This window comes from Ranitomeya variabilis, chromosome 5 (assembly GCF_051348905.1).
Source record: "Ranitomeya variabilis isolate aRanVar5 chromosome 5, aRanVar5.hap1, whole genome shotgun sequence".
Taxonomy (NCBI): domain Eukaryota; kingdom Metazoa; phylum Chordata; class Amphibia; order Anura; family Dendrobatidae; genus Ranitomeya; species Ranitomeya variabilis.
The window spans coordinates 38,054,193-38,071,680 of record NC_135236.1 but is presented as its reverse complement, the minus strand read 5'-3'; the positions used below and the strand labels follow the sequence as shown (position 1 = coordinate 38,071,680).

Genomic DNA, 17,488 nt, shown 5'->3' with positions numbered 1-17,488 from the left:
TCGGAGAACCATCAGTGATGGCATACGTTTTTTATGATCGCATACGTTTTTTATGATCACATAGTTAAGACGATGGAATTAAAGTTCACATTCTGTATGAAATCATGTTCACAGTGCAGTGTTTTACCTTTAAAAAATTGGATTTTGCTTGTGAAAGTTTAATGAAAACAAAATATAGAAAAAGGTGGGATTAAGAAAAAAATCAAGAAGATTAATTCCCTGGCAGTGTGCAGTTTCCAACCACAATTGGGACCATGAGAAACATCTGGTGAACAACATCCCTGTAGTCCTCAATGTACAAACCAATTATCTCCTTCTACTTGTTAATCTGAGTTCACACCTTTCTCTGTCAGTGAGTCAGCCAAGATATTTTGCAGATGACAGAGTTCGTCAATAGAGATTCAGGTGAACTAAGTCCCAAAATTTCTCCAAGGCTCTCCCTCTGCATGCACTTTGCAAAAACATGAATGGCTAATCTTTGAGTTGGCTGTGATGGCCGAGTGGTTAAGGCGTTGGATTTGAAATCTAATGGGGTTTCCCTGCACAGGTTCAAATTCTGTTCACAGCGTATTGTTTTAACATGACAAAAACATTAGAATTTGTCAAAAACAGTAAAGCTATATTTATATTGGTAAAATGGGCCAAATGATATGAAATGGGACAAGTATTCATATTCCAAAATTTGAGTCTCAAAATTGAAAATAAGCAGTTTGAAAACTAAAAGAAACATTACTAGATGTTTCCCAGGACATTAATTGTATCATTCACTGATCTCTGGAAACTCTGATCAGAACTGTATTGGTTGCCAAAAATGCTCTACACCAAATTTTTTCAGCAATCAAATGTCAAATAACGTAAATAAACTCGTTACTAAAACACATTGGAGAACCATCAGTGATGGCATACGTTTTTTATGATCGCATAGTTAAGACGATGGACTTAAAGTTCACATTCTCTATGGAATCATGTTCACAGTGCAGTGTTTTACCTTTAAAAAATTGGATTTTGCTTGTGAAAGTTTAATGAAAACAAAATATAGAAAAAGGTGGGATTAAGAAAAAAATCAAGAAGATTAATTCCCCTGCAGTGTGCAGTTTCCAACCACAAATGGGACCATGAGAAACATCTGGTGAACAACATCCCAGTAGTCCTCAATATACAAACCAATTATCTCCTTCTACTTGTTAATCTGAGTTCACACCTTTCTCTTTCAGTGAGTCAGCCAAGATATTTTGCCCATGACAGAGTTCGTCAATAGAGATTCAGGTGAACTAAGTCCCAAAATTTCTCCAGGGCTCTCCCTCTGCATGCACTTTGCAAAAACATGAATAGCTAATCTTTGAGTTGGCTGTGATGGCTGAGTGGTTAAGGCGTTGGACTCGAAATCCAATGGGGTTTCCCCGCACAGGTTCAAATCCTGTTCACAGCGTAGTCTTTTAACATGACAAAAACATTAGAATTTGTCAAAAACAGTAAAGCTATATTTATGTTGGTAAAATGGGCCAAATGATATGAAATGGGACAAGTATTCATATTCCAAAATTTGAGTCTCAAAATTGAAACTAAGCAGTTTGAAAACTAAAAGAAACATTACTAGATGTTTCCCAGGACATTAATGGTATCATTCACTGATCTCTGGAAACTCTGATCAGAACTGAATTGGTTGCTAAAAATGCTCTACACCAAATTTTTTCAGCAATCAAATGTCAAATAACGTAAATAAACTCGTTACTAAAACACATCGGAGAACCATCAGTGATGGCATACGTTTTTTATGATCGCATACGTTTTTTATGATCACATAGTTAAGACGATGGAATTAAAGTTCACATTCTGTATGAAATCATGTTCACAGTGCAGTGTTTTACCTTTAAAAAATTGGATTTTGCTTGTGAAAGTTTAATGAAAACAAAATATAGAAAAAGGTGGGATTAAGAAAAAAATCAAGAAGATTAATTCCCTGGCAGTGTGCAGTTTCCAACCACAATTGGGACCATGAGAAACATCTGGTGAACAACATCCCTGTAGTCCTCAATGTACAAACCAATTATCTCCTTCTACTTGTTAATCTGAGTTCACACCTTTCTCTTTCAGTGAGTCAGCCAAGATATTTTGCCCATGACAGAGTTTTTCAGGTGAACTAAGTCCCAAAATTTCTCCAGGGCTCTCCCTCTGCATGCACTTTGCAAAAACATGAAAAGCTAATCTTCGCGTTGGCGGTGATGGCCGAGTGGTTAAGGCGTTGGACTTGAAATCCAATGGGGTTTCCCCGCACAGGTTCAAATCCTGTTCACAGCGTAGTGTTTTAACATGACAAAAACATTAGAATTTGTCAAAAACAGTAAAGCTATATTTATATTGGTAAAATGGGCCAAATGATATGAAATGGGACAAGTATTCATATTCCAAAATTTGAGTCTCAAAATTGAAAATAAGCAGTTTGAAAACTAAAAGAAACATTACTAGATGTTTCCCAGGACATTAATTGTATCATTCACTGATCTCTGGAAACTCTGATCAGAACTGTATTGGTTGCCAAAAATGCTCTACACCAAATTTTTTCAGCAATCAAATGTCAAATAACGTAAATAAACTCGTTACTAAAACACATTGGAGAACCATCAGTGATGGCATACGTTTTTTATGATCGCATACGTTTTTTATGATCACATAGTTAAGACGATGGAATTAAAGTTCACATTCTGTATGAAATCATGTTCACAGTGCAGTGTTTTACCTTTAAAAAATTGGATTTTGCTTGTGAAAGTTTAATGAAAACAAAATATAGAAAAAGGTGGGATTAAGAAAAAAATCAAGAAGATTAATTCCCTGGCAGTGTGCAGTTTCCAACCACAATTGGGACCATGAGAAACATCTGGTGAACAACATCCCTGTAGTCCTCAATGTACAAACCAATTATCTCCTTCTACTTGTTAATCTGAGTTCACACCTTTCTCTGTCAGTGAGTCAGCCAAGATATTTTGCCCATGACAGAGTTCGTCAATAGAGATTCAGGTGAACTAAGTCCCAAAATTTCTCCAAGGCTCTCCCTCTGCATGCACTTTGCAAAAACATGAATGGCTAATCTTTGAGTTGGCTGTGATGGCCGAGTGGTTAAGGCGTTGGACTTGAAATCCAATGGGGTTTCCCCGCACAGGTTCAAATCCTGTTCACAGCGTAGTCTTTTAACATGACAAAAACATTAGAATTTGTCAAAAACAGTAAAGCTATATTTATGTTGGTAAAATGGGCCAAATGATATGAAATGGGACAAGTATTCATATTCCAAAATTTGAGTCTCAAAATTGAAACTAAGCAGTTTGAAAACTAAAAGAAACATTACTAGATGTTTCCCAGGACATTAATGGTATCATTCACTGATCTCTGGAAACTCTGATCAGAACTGTATTGGTTGCTAAAAATGCTCTACACCAAATTTTTTCAGCAATCAAATGTCAAATAACGTAAATAAACTCGTTACTAAAACACATCGGAGAACCATCAGTGATGGCATACGTTTTTTATGATCGCATACGTTTTTTATGATCGCATAGTTAAGACGATGGAATTAAAGTTCACATTCTGTATGAAATCATGTTCACAGTGCAGTGTTTTACCTTTAAAAAATTGGATTTTGCTTGTGAAAGTTTAATGAAAACAAAATATAGAAAAAGGTGGGATTAAGAAAAAAATCAAGAAGATTAATTCCCTGGCAGTGTGTAGTTTCCAACCACAATTGGGACCATGAGAAACATCTGGTGAACAACATCCCTGTAGTCCTCAATGTACAAACCAATTATCTCCTTCTACTTGTTAATCTGAGTTCACACCTTTCTCTTTCAGTGAGTCAGCCAAGATATTTTGCCCATGACAGAGTTTGTCAATAGAGATTCAGGTGAACTAAGTCCCAAAATTTCTCCAGGGCTCTCCCTCTGCATGCAGTTTGCAAAAACATGAATAGCTAATCTTTGAGTTGGCTGTGATGGCCGAGTGGTTAAGGCGTTGGACTTGAAATCCAATGGGGTTTCCCCGCACAGGTTCAAATCCTGTTCACAGCGTAGTGTTTTAACATGACAAAAACATTAGAATTTGTCAAAAACAGTAAAGCTATATTTATGTTGTTAAAATGGGCCAAATGATATGAAATGGGACAAGTATTCATATTCCAAAATTTGAGTCTCAAAATTGAAACTAAGCAGTATGAAAAATAAAAGAAACATTACTAGATGTTTCTCAGGACATTTATGGTATCATTCACTGATCTCTGGAAACTTTGATCAGAACTGTATTGGTTGCGAAAAATGCTCTACACCAAATTTTTTCAGCAATCAAATGTCAAATAACGTAAATAAACTCGTTACTAAAACACATCGGAGAACCAACAGTGATGGCATACATTTTTTATAATCGCATAGTTAAGACGATGGACTTAAAGTTCACATTCTGTATGAAATCATGTTCACAGTGCAGTGTTTTACCTTTAAAAAATTGGATTTTGCTTGTGAAAGTTTAATGAAAACAAAATATAGAAAAAGGTGGGATTAAGAAAAAAATCAAGAAGATTAATTCCCTGGCAGTGTGCAGTTTCCAACCACAAATGGGACCATGAGAAACATCTGGTGAACAACATCCCAGTAGTCCTCAATATACAAACCAATTATCTCCTTCTACTTGTTAATCTGAGTTCACACCTTTCTCTTTCAGTGAGTCAGCCAAGATATTTTGCCCATGACAGAGTTCATCAATAGAGATTCAGGTGAACTAAGTCTCAAAATTTCTCCAAGGCTCTCCCTCTGCATGCACTTTGCAAAAACATGAATAGCTAATCTTTGAGTTGGCTGTGATGGCCGAGTGGTTAAGGCGTTGGACTCGAAATCCAATGGGGTTTCCCCGCACAGGTTCAAATCCTGTTCACAGCGTAGTGTTTTAACATGACAAAAACATTAGAATTTGTCAAAAACAGTAAAGCTATATTTATGTTGATAAAATGGGCCAAATGATATGAAATGGGACAAGTATTCATATTCCAAAATTTGAGTCTCAAAATTGAAAATAAGCAGTATGAAAAATAAAAGAAACATTACTAGATGTTTCCCAGGACATTAATGGTATCATTCACTGATCTCTGGAAACTTTTATCAGAACTGTATTGGTTGCTAAAAATGCTCTACACCAAATTTTTTCAGCAATCAAATGTCAAATAACGTAAATAAACTCGTTACTAAAACACATCGGAGAACCAACAGTGATGGCATACATTTTTTATGATCGCATAGTTAAGACGATGGACTTAAAGTTCACATTCTGTATGAAATCATGTTCACAGTGCAGTGTTTTACCTTTAAAAAATTGGATTTTGCTTGTGAAAGTTTAATGAAAACAAAATATAGAAAAAGGTGGGATTAAGAAAAAAATCAAGAAGATTAATTCCCTGGCAGTGTGCAGTTTCCAACCACAATTGGGACCATGAGAAACATCTGGTGAACAACATCCCTGTAGTCCTCAATGTACAAACCAATTATCTCCTTCTACTTGTTAATCTGAGTTCACACCTTTCTCTTTCAGTGAGTCAGCCAAGATATTTTGCCCATGACAGAGTTTTTCAGGTGAACTAAGTCCCAAAATTTCTCCAGGGCTCTCCCTCTGCATGCACTTTGCAAAAACATGAAAAGCTAATCTTTGCGTTGGCGGTGATGGCCGAGTGGTTAAGGCGTTGGACTTGAAATCCAATGGGGTTTCCCCGCACAGGTTCAAATCCTGTTCACAGCGTAGTGTTTTAACATGACAAAAACATTAGAATTTGTCAAAAACAGTAAAGCTATATTTATATTGGTAAAATGGGCCAAATGATATGAAATGGGACAAGTATTCATATTCCAAAATTTGAGTCTCAAAATTGAAAATAAGCAGTTTGAAAACTAAAAGAAACATTACTAGATGTTTCCCAGGACATTAATTGTATCATTCACTGATCTCTGGAAACTCTGATCAGAACTGTATTGGTTGCCAAAAATGCTCTACACCAAATTTTTTCAGCAATCAAATGTCAAATAACGTAAATAAACTCGTTACTAAAACACATTGGAGAACCATCAGTGATGGCATACATTTTTTATGATCGCATAGTTAAGACGATGGACTTAAAGTTCACATTCTCTATGAAATCATGTTCACAGTGCAGTGTTTTACCTTTAAAAAATTGGATTTTGCTTGTGAAAGTTTAATGAAAACAAAATATAGAAAAAGGTGGGATTAAGAAAAAAATCAAGAAGATTAATTCCCTGGCAGTGTGCAGTTTCCAACCACAAATGGGACCATGAGAAACATCTGGTGAACAACATCCCAATAGTCCTCAATATACAAACCAATTATCTCCTTCTAATTGTTAATCTGAGTTCACACCTTTCTCTTTCAGTGAGTCAGCCAAGATATTTTGCCCATGACAGAGTTCATCAATAGAGATTCAGGTGAACTAAGTCCCAAAACTTCTCCAAGGCTCTCCCTCTGCATGCACTTTGCAAAAACATGAATAGCTGATTTTTGAGTTGGTTGTGATGGCCGAGTGGTTAAGGCGTTGGACTCGAAATCCAATGGGGTTTCCCCGCACAGGTTCAAATCCTGTTCACAGCGTAGTGTTTTAACATGACAAAAACATTAGAATTTGTCAAAAACATTAAAGCTATATTTATATTGGTAAAATGGGCCAAATGATATGAAATGGGACAAGTATTCATATTCCAAAATTTGAGTCTCAAAATTGAAACTAAGCAGTATGAAAACTAAAAGAAACATTACTAGATGTTTCTCAGGACATTAATGGTATCATTCACTGATCTCTGGAAACTCTGATCAGAACTGTATTGGTTGCTAAAAATGCTCTACACCAAATTTTTTCAGCAATCAAATGTCAAATAACGTAAGTAAACTCGTTACTAAAACACATCGGAGAACCAACAGTGATGGCATACGTTTTTTATGATCTCATAGTTAAGACGATGGACTTAAAGTACACATTCTGTATGAAATCATGTTCGCAGTGCAGTGTTTTACCTTTAAAAAATTGGATTTTGCTTTTGAAAGTTTAATGAAAACAAAATATAGAAAAAGGTGTAATTAAGAAAAAAATCAAGAAGATTAATTCCCTGGCAGTGTGCAGTTTCCAACCACAAATGGGACCATGAGAAACATCTGGTGAACAACATCCCAGTAGTCCTCAATATACAAACCAATTATCTCCTTCTACTTGTTAATCTGAGTTCACACCTTTCTCTTTCAGTGAGTCAGCCAAGATATTTTGCCCATGACAGAGTTCATCAATAGAGATTCAGGTGAACTAAGTCCCAAAATTTCTCCAAGGCTCTCCCTCTGCATGCACTTTGCAAAAACATGAATAGCTAATCTTTGAGTTGGCTGTGATGGCCGAGTGGTTAAGGCGTTGGACTCGAAATCCAATGGGGTTTCCCCGCACAGGTTCAAATCCTGTTCACAGCGTAGTGTTTTAACATGACAAAAACATTAGAATTTGTCAAAAACATTAAAGCTATATTTATATTGGTAAAATGGGCCAAATGATATGAAATGGGACAAGTATTCATATTCCAAAATTTGAGTCTCAAAATTGAAACTAAGCAGTATGAAAACTAAAAGAAACATTACTAGATGTTTCTCAGGACATTAATGGTATCATTCACTGATCTCTGGAAACTCTGATCAGAACTGTATTGGTTGCTAAAAATGCTCTACACCAAATTTTTTCAGCAATCAAATGTCAAATAACGTAAGTAAACTCGTTACTAAAACACATCGGAGAACCAACAGTGATGGCATACGTTTTTTATGATCTCATAGTTAAGACGATGGACTTAAAGTACACATTCTGTATGAAATCATGTTCGCAGTGCAGTGTTTTACCTTTAAAAAATTGCATTTTGCTTTTGAAAGTTTAATGAAAACAAAATATAGAAAAAGGTGGGATTAAGAAAAAAATCAAGAAGATTAATTCCCTGGCAGTGTGCAGTTTCCAACCACAATTGGGACCATGAGAAACATCTGGTGAACAACATCCCTGTAGTACTCAATATACAAACCAATTATCTCCTTCTACTTGTTAATCTGAGTTCACACCTTTCTCTTTCAGTGAGTCAGACAAGATATTTTGCCCATGACAGAGTTCGTCAATAGAGATTCAGGTGAACTAAGTCCCAAAATTTCTCCATGGCTCTCACTCTGCATGCACTTTGCAAAAACATGAATAGCTAATCTTTGAGTTGGCTGAGATGGCCGAGTAGTTAAGGCGTTGGACTTGAAATCCAATGGGGTTTCCCTGCACAGGTTCAAATCCTGTTCACAGCATAGTGTTTTAACATGACAAAAACATTAGAATTTGTTAAAAATAATAAAGCAATATTTATATTGGTAAAATGGGCCAAATGATATGAAATAATTAAGTATTCTTATTCCAAAATTTGAGTCTCAAAATTGAAACTAAGCAGTTTGAAAACTAAAAGAAACATTACTAGATGTTTCCCAGGACATTAATGGTATCATTCACTGATCTCTGGAAACTCTGATCAGAACTGTATTGGTTGCTAAAAATGCTCTACACCAAATTTTTTCAGCAATCAAATGTCAAATAACGTAAATAAACTCGTTACTAAAACACATCGGAGGACCAACAGTGATGGCATACATTTTTTATGATCTCATAGTTAAGACGATGGACTTAAAGTTCACATTCTGTATGAAATCATGTTCACAGTGCAGTGTTTTACCTTTAAAAAATTGGATTTTGCTTGTAAAAGTTTAATGAAAACAAAATATAGAAAAAGGTGGGATTAGGAAAAAAATCAAGAAGATTAATTCCCTGGCAGCGTGCAGTTTCCAACCACAATTGGGACCATGAGAAACATCTGGTGAACAACATCCCTGTAGTCCTCAATATACAAACCAATTATCTCCTTCTACTTGTTAATCTGAGTTCACACCTTTCTCTTTCAGTGAGTCAGCCAAGATATTTTGCCCATGACAGAGTTCGTCAATAGAGATTCAGGTGAACTAAGTCCCAAAATTTCTCCAAGGTTCTCCCTCTGCATGCACTTTGCAAAAACATGAATAGCTAATCTTTGAGTTGGCTGTGATGGCCGAGTGGTTAAGATGTTGGACTTGAAATCCAATGGGGTTTACCTGCACATGTTCAAATCCTGTTCACAGCGTAGTGTTTTAACATGACAAAAACATTAGAATTTGTCAATAACAGGAAACCTATATTTATATTGGTAAAATGGGCCTAATGATATGAAATGGGACAAGTATTCATATTCCAAAATTTGAGTCTCAAAATTGAAACTAAGCAGTATGAAAACTAAAAGAAACATTACTATATGTTTCCCAGGACATTAATGGTATCATTCACTGATCTCTGGAAACTCTGATCAGAACTGTATTGGTTGCTAAAAATGCTCTACACCAAATTTTTTCAGCAATCAAATGTCAAATAACGTAAGTAAACTCGTTACTAAAACACATCGGAGAACCAACAGTGATGGCACACGTTTTTTATGATCTCATAGTTAAGACGATGGACTTAAAGTACACATTCTGTATGAAATCATGTTCGCAGTGCAGTGTTTTACCTTTAAAAAATTGGATTTTGCTTTTGAAAGTTTAATGAAAACAAAATATAGAAAAAGGTGGGATTAAGAAAAAAATCAAGAAGATTAATTCCCTGGCAGTGTGCAGTTTCCAACCACAATTGGGACCATGAGAAACATCTGGTGAACAACATCCCTGTAGTACTCAATATACAAACCAATTATCTCCTTCTACTTGTTAATCTGAGTTCACACCTTTCTCTTTCAGTGAGTCAGACAAGATATTTTGCCCATGACAGAGTTCGTCAATAGAGATTCAGGTGAACTAAGTCCCAAAATTTCTCCATGGCTCTCACTCTGCATGCACTTTGCAAAAACATGAATAGCTAATCTTTGAGTTGGCTGTGATGGCCGAGTAGTTAAGGTGTTGGACTTGAAATCCAATGGGGTTTCCCCGCACAGGTTCAAATCCTGTTCACAGCATAGTGTTTTAACATGACAAAAACATTAGAATTTGTTAAAAATAATAAAGCAATATTTATATTGGTAAAATGGGCCAAATGATATGAAATAATTAAGTATTCTTATTCCAAAATTTGAGTCTCAAAATTGAAACTAAGCAGTTTGAAAACTAAAAGAAACATTACTAGATGTTTCCCAGGACATTAATGGTATCATTCACTGATCTCTGGAAACTCTGATCAGAACTGTATTGGTTGCTAAAAATGCTCTACACCAAATTTTTTCAGCAATCAAATGTCAAATAACGTAAATAAACTCGTTACTAAAACACATCGGAGGACCAACAGTGATGGCATACATTTTTTATGATCTCATAGTTAAGACGATGGACTTAAAGTTCACATTCTGTATGAAATCATGTTCACAGTGCAGTGTTTTACCTTTAAAAAATTGGATTTTGCTTGTAAAAGTTTAATGAAAACAAAATATAGAAAAAGGTGGGATTAGGAAAAAAATCAAGAAGATTAATTCCCTGGCAGCGTGCAGTTTCCAACCACAATTGGGACCATGAGAAACATCTGGTGAACAACATCCCTGTAGTCCTCAATATACAAACCAATTATCTCCTTCTACTTGTTAATCTGAGTTCACACCTTTCTCTTTCAGTGAGTCAGCCAAGATATTTTGCCCATGACAGAGTTCGTCAATAGAGATTCAGGTGAACTAAGTCCCAAAATTTCTCCAAGGTTCTCCCTCTGCATGCACTTTGCAAAAACATGAATAGCTAATCTTTGAGTTGGCTGTGATGGCCGAGTGGTTAAGATGTTGGACTTGAAATCCAATGGGGTTTACCTGCACATGTTCAAATCCTGTTCACAGCGTAGTGTTTTAACATGACAAAAACATTAGAATTTGTCAATAACAGGAAACCTATATTTATATTGGTAAAATGGGCCTAATGATATGAAATGGGACAAGTATTCATATTCCAAAATTTGAGTCTCAAAATTGAAACTAAGCAGTATGAAAACTAAAAGAAACATTACTATATGTTTCCCAGGACATTAATGGTATCATTCACTGATCTCTGGAAACTCTGATCAGAACTGTATTGGTTGCTAAAAATGCTCTACACCAAATTTTTTCAGCAATCAAATGTCAAATAATGTAAATAAACTCGTTACTAAAACACATCGGAGAACCAAGAGTGATGGCATACATTTTTTATGATCGCATAGTTAAGATGATGGACTTAAAGTTCACATTCTGTATGAAATCATGTTCACAGTGCAGTGTTTTACCTTTAAAAAATTGGATTTTGCTTGTGAAAGTTTAATGAAAACAAAATATAGAAAAAGGTGGGATTAAGAAAAAAATCAAGAAGATTAATTCCCTGGCAGTGTGCAGTTTCCAACCACAATTGGGACCATGAGAAACATCTGGTGAACAACATCCCTGTAGTCCTCAATGTACAAACCAATTATCTCCTTCTACTTGTTAATCTGAGTTCACACCTTTCTCTTTCAGTGAGTCAGCCAAGATATTTTGCCCATGACAGAGTTTGTCAATAGAGATTCAGGTGAACTAAGTCCCAAAATTTCTCCAGGGCTCTCCCTCTGCATGCACTTTGGAAAAACATGAATAGCTAATCTTTGAGTTGGCTGTGATGGCCGAGCGGTTAAGGCGTTGGACTTGAAATCCAATGGGGTTTCCCCGCACAGGTTCAAATCCTGTTCACAGCGTAGTGTTTTAACATGACAAAAACATTAGAATTTGTCAAAAACATTAAAGCTATATTTATATTGGTAAAATGGGCCAAATGATATGAAATGGGACAAGTATTCATATTCCAAAATTTGAGTCTCAAAATTGAAACTAAGCAGTATGAAAACTAAAAGAAACATTACTAGATGTTTCTCAGGACATTAATGGTATCATTCACTGATCTCTGGAAACTCTGATCAGAACTGTATTGGTTGCTAAAAATGCTCTACACCAAATTTTTTCAGCAATCAAATGTCAAATAACGTAAGTAAACTCGTTACTAAAACACATCGGAGAACCAACAGTGATGGCACACGTTTTTTATGATCTCATAGTTAAGACGATGGACTTAAAGTACACATTCTGTATAAAATCATGTTCGCAGTGCAGTGTTTTACCTTTAAAAAATTGGATTTTGCTTTTGAAAGTTTAATGAAAACAAAATATAGAAAAAGGTGGGATTAAGAAAAAAATCAAGAAGATTAATTCCCTGGCAGTGTGCAGTTTCCAACCACAATTGGGACCATGAGAAACATCTGGTGAACAACATCCCTGTAGTACTCAATATACAAACCAATTATCTCCTTCTACTTGTTAATCTGAGTTCACACCTTTCTCTTTCAGTGAGTCAGACAAGATATTTTGCCCATGACAGAGTTCGTCAATAGAGATTCAGGTGAACTAAGTCCCAAAATTTCTCCATGGCTCTCACTCTGCATGCACTTTGCAAAAACATGAATAGCTAATCTTTGAGTTGGCTGTGATGGCCGAGTAGTTAAGGCGTTGGACTTGAAATCCAGTGGGGTTTCCCTGCACAGGTTCAAATCCTGTTCACAGCATAGTGTTTTAACATGACAAAAACATTAGAATTTGTTAAAAATAATAAAGCAATATTTATATTGGTAAAATGGGCCAAATGATATGAAATAATTAAGTATTCTTATTCCAAAATTTGAGTCTCAAAATTGAAACTAAGCAGTTTGAAAACTAAAAGAAACATTACTAGATGTTTCCCAGGACATTAATGGTATCATTCACTGATCTCTGGAAACTCTGATCAGAACTGTATTGGTTGCTAAAAATGCTCTACACCAAATTTTTTCAGCAATCAAATGTCAAATAACGTAAATAAACTCGTTACTAAAACACATCGGAGGACCAACAGTGATGGCATACATTTTTTATGATCTCATAGTTAAGACGATGGACTTAAAGTTCACATTCTGAATGAAATCATGTTCACAGTGCAGTGTTTTACCTTTAAAAAATTGGATTTTGCTTGTAAAAGTTTAATGAAAACAAAATATAGAAAAAGGTGGGATTAGGAAAAAAATCAAGAAGATTAATTCCCTGGCAGCGTGCAGTTTCCAACCACAATTGGGACCATGAGAAACATCTGGTGAACAACATCCCTGTAGTCCTCAATATACAAACCAATTATCTCCTTCTACTTGTTAATCTGAGTTCACACCTTTCTCTTTCAGTGAGTCAGCCAAGATATTTTGCCCATGACAGAGTTCGTCAATAGAGATTCAGGTGAACTAAGTCCCAAAATTTCTCCAAGGTTCTCCCTCTGCATGCACTTTGCAAAAACATGAATAGCTAATCTTTGAGTTGGCTGTGATGGCCGAGTGGTTAAGATGTTGGACTTGAAATCCAATGGGGTTTACCTGCACATGTTCAAATCCTGTTCACAGCGTAGTGTTTTAACATGACAAAAACATTAGAATTTGTCAATAACAGGAAACCTATATTTATATTGGTAAAATGGGCCAAATGATATGAAATGGGACAAGTATTCATATTCCAAAATTTGAGTCTCAAAATTGAAACTAAGCAGTATGAAAACTAAAAGAAACATTACTATATGTTTCCCAGGACATTAATGGTATCATTCACTGATCTCTGGAAACTCTGATCAGAACTGTATTGGTTGCTAAAAATGCTCTACACCAAATTTTTTCAGCAATCAAATGTCAAATAACGTAAGTAAACTCGTTACTAAAACACATCGGAGAACCAACAGTGATGGCATACGTTTTTTATGATCTCATAGTTAAGACGATGGACTTAAAGTACACATTCTGTATGAAATCATGTTCGCAGTGCAGTGTTTTACCGTTAAAAAATTGGATTTTGCTTTTGAAAGTTTAATGAAAACAAAATATAGAAAAAGGTGTAATTAAGAAAAAAATCAAGAAGATTAATTCCCTGGCAGTGTGCAGTTTCCAACCACAAATGGGACCATGAGAAACATCTGGTGAACAACATCCCAGTAGTCCTCAATATACAAACCAATTATCTCCTTCTAATTGTTAATCTGAGTTCACACCTTTCTCTTTCAGTGAGTCAGCCAAGATATTTTGCCCATGACAGAGTTCATCAATAGAGATTCAGGTGAACTAAGTCCCAAAACTTCTCCAAGGCTCTCCCTCTGCATGCACTTTGCAAAAACATGAATAGCTGATTTTTGAGTTGGTTGTGATGGCCGAGTGGTTAAGGCGTTGGACTCGAAATCCAATGGGGTTTCCCCGCACAGGTTCAAATCCTGTTCACAGCGTAGTGTTTTAACATGACAAAAACATTAGAATTTGTCAAAAACATTAAAGCTATATTTATATTGGTAAAATGGGCCAAATGATATGAAATGGGACAAGTATTCATATTCCAAAATTTGAGTCTCAAAATTGAAACTAAGCAGTATGAAAACTAAAAGAAACATTACTAGATGTTTCTCAGGACATTAATGGTATCATTCACTGATCTCTGGAAACTCTGATCAGAACTGTATTGGTTGCTAAAAATGCTCTACACCAAATTTTTTCAGCAATCAAATGTCAAATAACGTAAGTAAACTCGTTACTAAAACACATCGGAGAACCAACAGTGATGGCACACGTTTTTTATGATCTCATAGTTAAGACGATGGACTTAAAGTACACATTCTGTATAAAATCATGTTCGCAGTGCAGTGTTTTACCTTTAAAAAATTGGATTTTGCTTTTGAAAGTTTAATGAAAACAAAATATAGAAAAAGGTGGGATTAAGAAAAAAATCAAGAAGATTAATTCCCTGGCAGTGTGCAGTTTCCAACCACAATTGGGACCATGAGAAACATCTGGTGAACAACATCCCTGTAGTACTCAATATACAAACCAATTATCTCCTTCTACTTGTTAATCTGAGTTCACACCTTTCTCTTTCAGTGAGTCAGACAAGATATTTTGCCCATGACAGAGTTCGTCAATAGAGATTCAGGTGAACTAAGTCCCAAAATTTCTCCATGGCTCTCACTCTGCATGCACTTTGCAAAAACATGAATAGCTAATCTTTGAGTTGGCTGTGATGGCCGAGTAGTTAAGGCGTTGGACTTGAAATCCAGTGGGGTTTCCCTGCACAGGTTCAAATCCTGTTCACAGCATAGTGTTTTAACATGACAAAAACATTAGAATTTGTTAAAAATAATAAAGCAATATTTATATTGGTAAAATGGGCCAAATGATATGAAATAATTAAGTATTCTTATTCCAAAATTTGAGTCTCAAAATTGAAACTAAGCAGTTTGAAAACTAAAAGAAACATTACTAGATGTTTCCCAGGACATTAATGGTATCATTCACTGATCTCTGGAAACTCTGATCAGAACTGTATTGGTTGCTAAAAATGCTCTACACCAAATTTTTTCAGCAATCAAATGTCAAATAACGTAAATAAACTCGTTACTAAAACACATCGGAGGACCAACAGTGATGGCATACATTTTTTATGATCTCATAGTTAAGACGATGGACTTAAAGTTCACATTCTGAATGAAATCATGTTCACAGTGCAGTGTTTTACCTTTAAAAAATTGGATTTTGCTTGTAAAAGTTTAATGAAAACAAAATATAGAAAAAGGTGGGATTAGGAAAAAAATCAAGAAGATTAATTCCCTGGCAGCGTGCAGTTTCCAACCACAATTGGGACCATGAGAAACATCTGGTGAACAACATCCCTGTAGTCCTCAATATACAAACCAATTATCTCCTTCTACTTGTTAATCTGAGTTCACACCTTTCTCTTTCAGTGAGTCAGCCAAGATATTTTGCCCATGACAGAGTTCGTCAATAGAGATTCAGGTGAACTAAGTCCCAAAATTTCTCCAAGGTTCTCCCTCTGCATGCACTTTGCAAAAACATGAATAGCTAATCTTTGAGTTGGCTGTGATGGCCGAGTGGTTAAGATGTTGGACTTGAAATCCAATGGGGTTTACCTGCACATGTTCAAATCCTGTTCACAGCGTAGTGTTTTAACATGACAAAAACATTAGAATTTGTCAATAACAGGAAACCTATATTTATATTGGTAAAATGGGCCAAATGATATGAAATGGGACAAGTATTCATATTCCAAAATTTGAGTCTCAAAATTGAAACTAAGCAGTATGAAAACTAAAAGAAACATTACTATATGTTTCCCAGGACATTAATGGTATCATTCACTGATCTCTGGAAACTCTGATCAGAACTGTATTGGTTGCTAAAAATGCTCTACACCAAATTTTTTCAGCAATCAAATGTCAAATAACGTAAGTAAACTCGTTACTAAAACACATCGGAGAACCAACAGTGATGGCATACGTTTTTTATGATCTCATAGTTAAGACGATGGACTTAAAGTACACATTCTGTATGAAATCATGTTCGCAGTGCAGTGTTTTACCGTTAAAAAATTGGATTTTGCTTTTGAAAGTTTAATGAAAACAAAATATAGAAAAAGGTGTAATTAAGAAAAAAATCAAGAAGATTAATTCCCTGGCAGTGTGCAGTTTCCAACCACAAATGGGACCATGAGAAACATCTGGTGAACAACATCCCAGTAGTCCTCAATATACAAACCAATTATCTCCTTCTACTTGTTAATCTGAGTTCACACCTTTCTCTTTCAGTGAGTCAGCCAAGATATTTTGCCCATGACAGAGTTCATCAATAGAGATTCAGGTGAACTAAGTCCCAAAATTTCTCCAAGGCTCTCCCTCTGCATGCACTTTGCAAAAACATGAATAGCTAATCTTTGAGTTGGCTGTGATGGCCGAGTGGTTAAGGCGTTGGACTCGAAATCCAATAGGGTTTCCCCGCACAGGTTCAAATCCTGTTCACAGCGTAGTGTTTTAACATGACAAAAACATTAGAATTTGTCAAAAACATTAAAGCTATATTTATATTGGTAAAATGGGCCAAATGATATGAAATGGGACAAGTATTCATATTCCAAAATTTGAGTCTCAAAATTGAAACTAAGCAGTATGAAAACTAAAAGAAACATTACTAGATGTTGCTCAGGACATTAATGGTATCATTCACTGATCTCTGGAAACTCTGATCAGAACTGTATTGGTTGCTAAAAATGCTCTACACCAAACTTTTTCAGCAATCAAATGTCAAATAACGTAAGTAAACTTGTTACTAAAACACATCGGAGAACCAACAGTGATGGCATACATTTTTTATGATCTCATAGTTAAGACGATGGACTTAAAGTACACATTCTGTATGAAATCATGTTCGCAGTGCAGTGTTTTACCTTTAAAAAATTGGATTTTGCTTTTGAAAGTTTAATGAAAACAAAATATAGAAAAAGGTGGGATTAAGAAAAAAATCAAGAAGATTAATTCCCTGGCAGTGTGCAGTTTC

At 35.5% G+C, this 17,488-nt stretch overlaps 20 non-coding genes across 20 annotated transcripts; all 20 read left to right on the top strand.

The window, feature by feature from the left end:
• The first annotated feature begins 486 nt into the window (after positions 1 to 486).
• TRNAS-UGA (transfer RNA serine (anticodon UGA)) lies at positions 487 to 568 on the top strand. The gene has a single exon. It is a non-coding gene; the product is annotated as a tRNA-Ser (tRNA).
• A 779-nt stretch (positions 569 to 1,347) lies between these two features.
• TRNAS-CGA (transfer RNA serine (anticodon CGA)) lies at positions 1,348 to 1,429 on the top strand. The gene has a single exon. It is a non-coding gene; the product is annotated as a tRNA-Ser (tRNA).
• A 787-nt stretch (positions 1,430 to 2,216) lies between these two features.
• TRNAS-UGA (transfer RNA serine (anticodon UGA)) lies at positions 2,217 to 2,298 on the top strand. Its single transcript has one exon. It is a non-coding gene; the product is annotated as a tRNA-Ser (tRNA).
• A 798-nt stretch (positions 2,299 to 3,096) lies between these two features.
• TRNAS-UGA (transfer RNA serine (anticodon UGA)) lies at positions 3,097 to 3,178 on the top strand. The gene has a single exon. It is a non-coding gene; the product is annotated as a tRNA-Ser (tRNA).
• A 798-nt stretch (positions 3,179 to 3,976) lies between these two features.
• Positions 3,977 to 4,058, top strand: TRNAS-UGA (transfer RNA serine (anticodon UGA)). The gene has a single exon. It is a non-coding gene; the product is annotated as a tRNA-Ser (tRNA).
• Positions 4,059 to 4,837: 779 nt separating this feature from the next.
• Positions 4,838 to 4,919, top strand: TRNAS-CGA (transfer RNA serine (anticodon CGA)). The gene has a single exon. It is a non-coding gene; the product is annotated as a tRNA-Ser (tRNA).
• Positions 4,920 to 5,687: 768 nt separating this feature from the next.
• On the top strand, positions 5,688 to 5,769 carry TRNAS-UGA (transfer RNA serine (anticodon UGA)). The gene has a single exon. It is a non-coding gene; the product is annotated as a tRNA-Ser (tRNA).
• Positions 5,770 to 6,548: 779 nt separating this feature from the next.
• TRNAS-CGA (transfer RNA serine (anticodon CGA)) lies at positions 6,549 to 6,630 on the top strand. The gene has a single exon. It is a non-coding gene; the product is annotated as a tRNA-Ser (tRNA).
• A 779-nt stretch (positions 6,631 to 7,409) lies between these two features.
• TRNAS-CGA (transfer RNA serine (anticodon CGA)) lies at positions 7,410 to 7,491 on the top strand. Its single transcript has one exon. It is a non-coding gene; the product is annotated as a tRNA-Ser (tRNA).
• Positions 7,492 to 8,270: 779 nt separating this feature from the next.
• Positions 8,271 to 8,352, top strand: TRNAS-UGA (transfer RNA serine (anticodon UGA)). The gene has a single exon. It is a non-coding gene; the product is annotated as a tRNA-Ser (tRNA).
• Positions 8,353 to 9,130: 778 nt separating this feature from the next.
• Positions 9,131 to 9,212, top strand: TRNAS-UGA (transfer RNA serine (anticodon UGA)). The gene has a single exon. It is a non-coding gene; the product is annotated as a tRNA-Ser (tRNA).
• A 779-nt stretch (positions 9,213 to 9,991) lies between these two features.
• Positions 9,992 to 10,073, top strand: TRNAS-UGA (transfer RNA serine (anticodon UGA)). The gene has a single exon. It is a non-coding gene; the product is annotated as a tRNA-Ser (tRNA).
• A 778-nt stretch (positions 10,074 to 10,851) lies between these two features.
• Positions 10,852 to 10,933, top strand: TRNAS-UGA (transfer RNA serine (anticodon UGA)). Its single transcript has one exon. It is a non-coding gene; the product is annotated as a tRNA-Ser (tRNA).
• A 779-nt stretch (positions 10,934 to 11,712) lies between these two features.
• On the top strand, positions 11,713 to 11,794 carry TRNAS-UGA (transfer RNA serine (anticodon UGA)). Its single transcript has one exon. It is a non-coding gene; the product is annotated as a tRNA-Ser (tRNA).
• Positions 11,795 to 12,573: 779 nt separating this feature from the next.
• Positions 12,574 to 12,655, top strand: TRNAS-UGA (transfer RNA serine (anticodon UGA)). The gene has a single exon. It is a non-coding gene; the product is annotated as a tRNA-Ser (tRNA).
• A 778-nt stretch (positions 12,656 to 13,433) lies between these two features.
• Positions 13,434 to 13,515, top strand: TRNAS-UGA (transfer RNA serine (anticodon UGA)). The gene has a single exon. It is a non-coding gene; the product is annotated as a tRNA-Ser (tRNA).
• Positions 13,516 to 14,294: 779 nt separating this feature from the next.
• TRNAS-CGA (transfer RNA serine (anticodon CGA)) lies at positions 14,295 to 14,376 on the top strand. The gene has a single exon. It is a non-coding gene; the product is annotated as a tRNA-Ser (tRNA).
• Positions 14,377 to 15,155: 779 nt separating this feature from the next.
• TRNAS-UGA (transfer RNA serine (anticodon UGA)) lies at positions 15,156 to 15,237 on the top strand. The gene has a single exon. It is a non-coding gene; the product is annotated as a tRNA-Ser (tRNA).
• Positions 15,238 to 16,015: 778 nt separating this feature from the next.
• On the top strand, positions 16,016 to 16,097 carry TRNAS-UGA (transfer RNA serine (anticodon UGA)). Its single transcript has one exon. It is a non-coding gene; the product is annotated as a tRNA-Ser (tRNA).
• A 779-nt stretch (positions 16,098 to 16,876) lies between these two features.
• TRNAS-CGA (transfer RNA serine (anticodon CGA)) lies at positions 16,877 to 16,958 on the top strand. Its single transcript has one exon. It is a non-coding gene; the product is annotated as a tRNA-Ser (tRNA).
• The last annotated feature ends 530 nt before the right edge of the window (positions 16,959 to 17,488 follow it).